Source organism: Podarcis gaigeae, assembly GCF_964106915.1.
Source record: "Podarcis gaigeae genome assembly, chromosome: 13".
NCBI lineage: Eukaryota > Metazoa > Chordata > Lepidosauria > Squamata > Lacertidae > Podarcis > Podarcis gaigeae.
This window is the reverse complement of record NC_139689.1, coordinates 32,448,877-32,458,237: the sequence shown is the minus strand read 5'-3', so window position 1 is coordinate 32,458,237 and position 9,361 is coordinate 32,448,877. Positions and strand designations below refer to the sequence as shown.

The 9,361-nt window shown below is 44.5% G+C and overlaps 1 long non-coding RNA gene across 1 annotated transcript; it reads right to left on the bottom strand.

Annotated features, from left to right (window-relative positions):
• Nucleotides 1-831: 831 nt before the first annotated feature.
• On the bottom strand, nucleotides 832-7,412 carry LOC310829875. Its single transcript, XR_014557393.1, has 4 exons — nucleotides 6,555-7,412; nucleotides 3,743-3,930; nucleotides 2,041-2,348; nucleotides 832-1,665 (listed from the first exon to the last, which is right to left on the bottom strand). It is a non-coding gene; the product is annotated as an uncharacterized lncRNA (long non-coding RNA).
• Nucleotides 7,413-9,361: the final 1,949 nt, after the last annotated feature.

The window sequence follows — 9,361 nt, the reverse complement described above, 5'->3', positions numbered from 1 at the left end:
TTACATGTGGGAGGAGCCACAGAGAGGAGGGTCGTCGTTGTCGTCCCCCCACCGTTCGATTCAGTGCTTCCTCGTTTCTGAGGGGGTGGGGAGAATGCGAGGCGCGTTTGCGAAGGCGAGTTCCAGAGTTTTTAAACAAGGCATTGCGTGGAGAATTGTTTCCTTTTGTCCTCCCTCTTCCCACGTTCAGCTTTATATGGTCTGATATTGCGATAAGGGAGTGAGAAACTTACCCCTGCCCACTTTCCCCAAACCAGGCATAATTGTGCATGTCTCTTTCTCGTGTTCCCACTTCTTAGCCGCATTTCCCCTCCCAAACTAAAAGGCCCCCAATGTTGTAACCTTTCCTCATAAGGGAGTTGTTCGAGCCCCAGGATTATTTTGGTTGCCTTTCCTTCCTCCAAATTCTATATCCTTTTTGATGTGCATTACCCAAAGTATTCCAAACGTGGCCTCATGTTACATAATTTGCATAACTACATCATATTGGCAGTTTTATTTTCAGACACTTTCCTAAAGATCCCTAATATGGAATTCAGGGTTTGTTTGGTTTTTCCCAACTGCTGCACAATACGTCTATATTTTCATTCCACCACAACGTACTTTCCCACGTAGTCATCAACAGTTCAGATTCTATGAGCTGTTATGTGCGATCTTACCATATTTTGCCTCATCTTGTATTTGCCATTTTAATACGCATTCACCCAGTTTGGCAATGGGATGCCCCAATTTTTATTGGAGAAATGTTGGAGGGTATGTTGGCATGATATTTTTGGTGCTCCACACAATCCCTTTTTGTTCTTACTACCTTGAACAAGTTGCTTGTTCAGAAGACCTGCCCATCTCACTCATAATTAAGGCTCATTTATGAACAACTTAAATTGTACGGGTCCTCCTAATACTGGCCCTAAAATGCTTGGTGTCCATATACTAATGGGAATGCTTCCAAACATATGTAGAAAGTTTTATTCTCACCACTGAGCACCCATCCCTAATAATGCCCACCCATTCCCTCACTCTTTGGATCCAGACGTAAAGCATGTCAGCAGATTTAACCCTCTGCCCCACCCTGCAACATTTGGGGGAAATAATTTCCTCTTTCTCCCAAAGAAAAAAGTGTGATGATTGTGATGCCTGTGTTTGTCCAGTGGGGGCTCATTCACAAAATGCCAGAGAGAGATCAAACCCAGATGATATGTGAAATAAAGAAAACATTACCTCTGAGACTAGACAGAATGCATTTTATAGCCACTCTACCACTACATAACTTTTCACAAGGTATAGTTTCCAAACTTTCTTGAACCCAGCAAAACTACTTATGTGATCATACTGTGCCAGTCCCCTCCCCTCAGGGGAAGGGCCATAGTTCAGTGGAACAGTATTGCATATGGAAGATTCCAGGTTCAGTCACCTGGCATCTCCTGGTAGGAGTGAGAATGTCCACTCTGAAATGATGGAGAGCCTTTTGTAAGTCAGTGTTGAAAATACTGAGCTAGATGGATCAAACAAAGTAGGAAGGGCAAGTCCCTCTCAGCCAAAGGTACATGGTGTTTAGTACTGGTGACAAAGAAGGCAGTTTGTTTAACATTTATATCTTGCCTTTCCTGCAAAAAGCTCAAGCATATGATGTTCAAACCTTGTTTCTTGTTTATTGGCACAGTAAACCTGTGGGACGCAGGTGGCGCTGTGGGTTAAAGCCTCAGTGCCTAGGACTTGCTGATTGAAAGGTCGGCGGTTCGAACCCCTGCGGCGGGGTGCGCTCCCGCTGCTCGGTCCCAGCGCCTGCCAACCTAGCAGTTCGAAAGCACCTCCGGGTGCAAGTAGATAAATAAGGACCGCTTACCAGCGGGAAGGTAAACGGCGTTTCCGTGTGCAGCTCTGGCTCGCCAGATGCAGCTTTGTCACGCTGGCCACGTGACCCGGAAGTGTCTTCGGACAGCGCTGGCCCCTGGCCTCTTAAGTGAGATGGGCGCACAACCCCAGAGTCTGTCAAGACTGGCCCGTACAGGCAGGGGTACCTTTACCTTTACCTTTTTAAACCTGTGAGATAGGTTAAGGCTACAAAGAAGAGTCATTGGCCCAAGGTGACCAAGTGAGCTTCATGGCCGTGCTCAAGCTGGGATTTGAACCTGTGTCTCCATTTTTTATGTGCCATTCTGATCACTACACCACACTGGCCCTCAAATTCAGCTTAGGCAAAATCTACTGAGGATGTGCCAATACATATGAAGAAATTTATCTAACCATCAAAAAGCAATTCTCTGGCAAATGTAGGAAGAATGCAACATCAAAAGCAGCAAATCAGAGGTGTTCAGGGGATGACCAGCTGTTTAAAGACAGCATTTCACCTGAATGGATAAAAAGAAATGACAAAGTATTAGCATTTAATTAGCATTGCATTAAAATGTATAACTTACAGTTAGCAGGGAAGAGAAAGGATGGGAACCAGAATCATTTGTACTTTATTTTAGTGGGCTGTATTATTATAAGTAGTAGTAAATCTCTATACTGCCCTTCATCCGAGGATCACAGGATGGTCTACAATGAACTCCCAAACCTTTCTGCTTCTCCCACTTCAACCCTATGTTGCACACTAAGAACTGCTATTTTTTTGCCAATTTTTAAAATTGGTTTTCCATAATTTTTAACAAATTATCACCAAATTAATACAAATTCAATACAAATTTAAAAGCTAACATTCCACCCACCCCAGGTGCCCCCTCTATTTTCCTCCCTCCTTTGCGTCTCCCAATAAAATAACTCTTCCAACTATCATTTCAAAATACCTTCATCCCTTCTCCCTACACATCACCTGTTCAATTACCAATTTCTGCTACAGCTTTTATAAATTGTTATAATCCTTGGAATAGCCGAGCAGAGTAAATCCTCTTTTATCTATCTGTAACAGTCATTCATCAATTTTGAAACATTTCCTTCTGATTCCTCTTGAGTAACACTTTGCTTCCTCCCAGACAACATGCACACATTCCTCCCTACTGGTGATGCGTTCAGAGGGTGAAAATGAAACCTCTAGGTTGTGGGGGGGTTTTTTGTATAAATATATAATATACATCCCCCCATTTATCACTGCCAATCTCCCAGCATCACCCCCAAAAGGACGACTTTATGATATTTTAATGTACTAAATATTACAACTCTAACCCAATTAAACAAATCTTAGTTGATTAACTGTATGGTTTTCAGTTGATTCAGGAAGTGGTCTGGTGGATAAAAGAAGTGTTTGCAAGCTGGGCAGAATAGGTCTTTTTAAACAGACACCTAAAAGCAGGGCTGGGCTGGCAGCGAACCCCAGTGAAGAGAATTCCAAAGGATTGACACCACCACTGAGAAGGCCCTGTCTGATCTCATGTAGCAACAGGCTGGAGAGCAAGGCCTCTGACATTGGTCTTAAAAACTAAGGCAGGTCAATATGGATTGGATGAATTAACAGTCTTTTATACCATTGCCTCCAAAGTTAAGCAAATTTCTTAAAAAGCTAAAATGTTATGTGCTGTTGGATCTGCAAATTTACATCTAACACTCAGGATCTGAATTTTGAATTTGTGCCATGCTTCAGCCAATAGACAGTGCACAGTGTTGAACTTAGCAAATGGTAAGACAGAAGTGTGGAAACGTTGCTAGCTATTAAAAACAGAAAGAGATGGGGGCAACCTGATTACTACCCTAGCAAGCCTGTGGGGCAACAGGACTGTTGGTTGTAGTTCTGTGTTGAGATGCTCACCTGCTGTTCATGCCTATTTATTTATTCATCCAGCCATCCACCTCGGGCTCCATGATCACCAGCTCTTGCCCTTCCAGCTCCCCATGTGTCCCAGCGTTGTGATCCTTTAAGAGAAGGACAAATGGCGGAGCAGTTCTCTCCACTTGGATACCCTTGGTGCTGAGGTACGACTGCAGGGCGCTGAGAAACTGTGGCGGGGGGAGGGGAACAATAACAGATGAATAATGTAAAATTATTGGTCACCCCTGACTGGAACCTAGATTTGTTCACTTCACAATCTCACTCCAGTTTGTGTTTCCTCTTGCAACTGTGGGAGTACCAGATAAATGATCAGGGAATATAGCAACCTGCCTTATACAGCGGTACCTCGGGTTGAGTACTTAATTCATTCCAGAGGTCCGTTTTTAAGTCCATCCAGTCTAGTGTTGTCTACTCTGACTGGCAGCCACTCTCCAGGGTTTCAGGCGGGGGAGATTCCTAGCCCAGAACCTGTTGGTTCCTTCCAATGCTACTACAATTCTATTATGCCTGTCCTTGTACTAGATGTCATCGCTGTGGCATGTCACTTATTCCTCACTTTGAAGAAACAAAGCCTTCTTGTTGGCTAGGCACTGTGTAGAGTCCTCAAAGTCAACCGGCAAGCATTAAGAAGGCCTCTGGGGAAGTGGAGTCTTGACAGACAGGATGCCAAGCTCAGAAAGCTCTTGACTTTTAACTTGAGTATCTCTTGAGAGATCAGAGGAAGGGCAAAAGGGAAAAACAAGATAGCGAAAGGAGAGTGGCACTCTTACGTTTGAGAGTCAATTACCTAATGGAACTTTGTGGTAAAAATGGGCCCTATGAGTGCACACACAGGGGTGCATGTGTGTGTGTAAGTGCACAAGCACAGCAAACCGCAAATCCTCCATCACTACAGATGTAGCAGCCAGCGTCCTCACTGTGGATATGACCTGCTCAACCCCATCCTTCTGGGCACTATTTGGAGTAAGACGTGCAGATCTTAATCTAGGGCTGTTCAAACTGTGAAGGAGACATTGATTGGTGACTTGTACAGCAGCCCAACAAGGAATGAACTAACCTGCTTTTGTCAAATCCAGTAGTGGATTTTGTCAGCTTGTGACTCCTCAGTGGGCTGCATTTGGAAGAGAATCGGGCTGGCCTCCTTTAACCGTTTTCGTTTTTTTAATGGTAAATTAATCAGATGACATATTAAGGGATAATTTTTATTCTGCCATTTTTTAACCAGTGGGGCTGTAAGTTAAGGGTGCCTGCCTTTATCCCCTGAGGCCAGGGGTTTTTCCCCCATCTGGAAGGTACTGGTGCGTTCCAGCACCTCTCCCCACACCATGCCTCTGGCTCACGAGAAGACTCTCCCTGGAGCACAAAGAGGACACCCTCTATGGGCACTGGAGAGGGTCTTCTCATGAGCCAGAGGTGCAGTGGGGCTTTAATTAGGCTCTTCAGCCTCCCAGGCTAACAGTTGAGACATGGAAAGAAGTCTTCCCTTCCTCAGCTCTGCAAGGCGCCCTGTTTCTCCAGCTTTTGCAAGCAAGCAGAAGGGACAGGGCAGCTCGCGGAGCAGACAGGCAGGGAATAAGCTTCTCTGTGCTTCAGCTCTGCCCGTCCACAGAGCTGCCCTGCACTTCCCGCTTGCGCGCAGAAACAGGAGGGACAGGGCAGTGTTCTTGCACCTTTTTCTCCTAGAAAGAAAAGGACTGCTTGAGACTATGTTTCCAGAAGGACAGCCACGTGAATCTTTTGCAGCAAAGTGAATGAGAAGTATTGCGGCGCCTTAAAACAGGGGTGGCAAATCTGTGGCCTGGCCCACAAAACCACATGCAGTGGCTCATCACCTCTCTGCTTAAAGGCTACTGATTGTATATTGGTTGGACTCAGAGCAGACCCACTGAAATTAATTGGGCATGACTAATTTAGGTCCATTAATTTCAATGGGGGAGGAGGGTGGCGCTGTGGGTTAAACCACAGAACCTAGGACTTGCCGATCAGAAGGTCGGTGGTTTGAATCCCCGCGATGGGGTGAGCTCCCGTTGCTTGGTCCCTGCTCCTGCCCACCTAGCAGTTCAAAAGCATGTCAAAGTGCAAGTAGATAAATAGGTACCACTCCAGCGGGAAGGTAAACGGCATTTCCATGCATTGCTCTGGTTCGCCAGAAGCGGCTTAGTCATGCTGGCCACATGACCCGGAAGCGGTACGCCGGCTCCCTCGGCCAATAAAGCGAGATGAGTGCCGGAACCCCAGATTCGGCCATGACTGGACCTAATGGTCAGGGGTCCCTTTACCTTTAATTTCAATGGGTTAACTCTGAGGAAAACTCAGTTGGGTCACGTAATCCTATCAAATTTAAGCTTTTGTGGACCTCAGGCCACTTTTTGTCAAGTGGTGCATCACCACATATTGGGTTTGGTTTGTTGCTTCAACAGGGAATGTTGAAGAAAATACAAACGTTGGCCTTTCTGCTTACAAGTGGTAGCTTTTGGTGTTTTCTTCTTATTGTTTATTAAATTTGTTAAGCACTTTCATCATATCCAAGGCAACCCACAGCAACTTACAAGCTTTTTATGCATTAAATGTATTAAATTGTCTCCCAAGACAGACAGATGCCAACAATGTATTAAATTGTAAATAATTAGAGGATTTTTGGAAAAAAAGCTTGTTTTCCGGAGTGGGCTGGGGTTATGTTGTGCTCTGCCCATTTTTTTCAAAGGCACTCTTTTTTGTTAACTCTCCGGGTGTTGCAGAGCGAATTCTAAATAAAACCTTGCCTCCCATTCCCCAACAAGAGCCCTCTTACCAGCTCTCTGTTCTGCAAACGGTCCAGCATCTTCCACTGCTCATTCTGGGTGGGTTTCTTAAGGACCCAGCCCTGCACCGGCAGACACAAGAGACTAAGGAAGGTGAATAGCAGAAGCAGGTGCATCCCTCTTCTCGCAACAGCTGCCTTTGGGAAGGAGTAGCTGGGAAAGAAAAGATGGCAAGTCACAGCCAGAGAGGCAGGAGGAGTAGAAGATGCCAATCACAAGTTGGAACTGGCAACAGGAAGGTCCCTGGACCAGCTCACAGTTGGGTTTGTGGCAAAGGTGAAGAGGCAGCCAAGCTTTTAAATCTGAGCTGGAGCTGACCCGCAGAACGCATTCAGTCATTTAAAAGTGCCAAGTAAATCTTAATGTCTCTGAGCATGTGCAGTGTACCTCCCCCACTCTAACACACAAATACTGAGAACAGCACAAGACTATGGCATAATTTCCAGGCAAGATTGTTAGTCCAATATCTATTCTTTTACATTTCTTAACGCCAAGTCTTGCACTTGAAGCATGTGGGGTCTTAATAATTAGTTAATCTGCATGTGAAGAGTGCATTTCTTTCTCTCCCCCATTTGATAACAACAGCCTCAGCGCAAGTCTTGTTAAATAAGAATCAGTCTGCAGTCCCAGGTTCTAAACTAAGAACAAATATGGGGGAAGGGGCAATCCTCAATCAACTCTAATGAAGTCTAAATACGTCCAAGCTTAAATAACCAATCATTGCCTCCCTGCTTACTCCTGCCTCCATCTCTGCCACTTTCCTTGGTCTCCCTTGTGTTGAATTTTATATTTTAAGCAATTTTGACCTAGCCTCTAGTACACAGTAAAGTATTGTATACACTGATGGCAGCATCAAAAAAAAATTTTTTTTCCTTCCAGTAGCACCTTAAAGACCAACTAAGTTAGTTCTTGGTATGAGCTTTCGTGTGCATGCACACTTCTTCAGATATGGCAGCATCGTAATCTAATCAGGAGTTTTAGCAATTTAAATGAAATCGCAACGATCATTTCCATAGATGGAAGTTGTTGCTTGCTTTTAAAAATAAATAAATTTGGAGCCTTGCTGGTAACATTTTAGGGCAACTTTTAGAAAGAAGCACACATTTACCAAAGCAATAATTCATCCTCCCTATTTTCCTTAAATGTTTCAGTAGCTTCCAACACCCCCTCCCAATGCATTAAGTATGAATTTGAATTTATTGCAAACAAAATCAATTGGAGGTGACCTTGCTTGAGAACCCCCCCCCCCCAAAAAAAAATATCATTTCTGCTCTGCTCTGCTTTGCCATTAGGATTCCTGTTGTGCTAACTGATAACTCTCAATGATGGGATCCTTGCAAAAAGAAAAAAAAGGAGACAGGGAATCCGTACCTCTTTCTCCTGTTTTGTGTTTCAGGATGCAAAGTCTGCGAAGTATGGAGCAAACACCTTTCCCCCCTACTCTTTTTATGTAGTTCTGCAGCTAGAGAAGGAGGGGAGCGAAAGCGCAAAGGAATCGCTGCCTGTTACCGCTGGCATTCCCTGCGTTTGCAAGTACGTGCTGTACCACTGCTGCCCCCCATCCCTGGTGATTCTGTAGCCCCCTCAATACTTCTTAAAAGCTTCCCTTCGTTTCTAAGGCCTTCGATGGCACTTCACATCTAATCTCAGAGCGATGCTAATGCATTTTTATTTTATTTTTACTTTTTAAAGATACAACACTTGAAGGGCTCTTGCCAAGCCGCTTTGCGTGGGCTGGCATCACAGCCACGACCCTCCCCATCACAGACCACCCCACCTGCTGCCCTGTAAACAAAGGGCTCATATTCTCTATATATGCTACAACGGCAGCAAGAATATTAATAGCTAGAAATTGGAAAAGTGAAAAAAGGAATGGCAGGATAAATTATCTGAATACAGTGGTACCTCGGGTTACATATGCTTCAGGTTACAGACGCTTCAGGTTACAGACTCCGCTAACCCAGAAATAGTACCTCGGGTTAAGAACTTTGCTTCAGGATGAGAACAGAAATCGTGCTCCGGCAGCGCAGCGGCAGCAGGAGACCCCATTAGCTGAAGTGGTGCTTCAGGTTAAGAACAGTTTCAGGTGAAGAACAGACCTACGGAACGAATTAAGTACTTAACCCGAGGTACCACTGTATCTCGAACTGGCAAAAATGACGATGCGATTAGGAGACAGTCTAACCTAAAATTCCAAAAGGAATGGGGAATTTACAGAGATTATTTAAAAAAAAAACAGTGTCCCCAAGTCAAAACCTGCCTGGATTTGCTTTGATTAATTTTCGCAAAACACAACATGGATTACAGTGGTACCTTGGGTTAAGTACTTAATTCGTTCCCGAGGTCCATTCTTAACCTGAAACTGTTCTTAACCTGAAGCACCACTTTAGCTAATGGGGCCTCCTGCTGCCGCCGCGCTGCCAGAGCACAATTTCTGTTCTCATCCTGAAGCAAAGTTCTTAACCTGAAGCACTATTTCTGGGATAGCGGAGTCTGTAACCTGAAGTGTATGTAACCCAAGGTACCACTGTACAAGTATTGTATGCGGGAAAACAGTAGAAATGAAGAAAGGATAAATGGAGTAGTTGAAGTCACTGCCTCTCTGACTGTGGGTGGGAGAGTTTCCTTTCAAGACCCCCCTCAATGCCTGATGCTTTAACTCTTGATTGTGAGGTTTATATTTATTTATTATACAGAAATTCCCAGAGATGTCTGCAAACTAAGAGATTATGGTGCAATGCAGTTCTTTGAACTTAAGCAATGCCAAGTTGTCCATAGGGTGATTGTACTGGGTGCA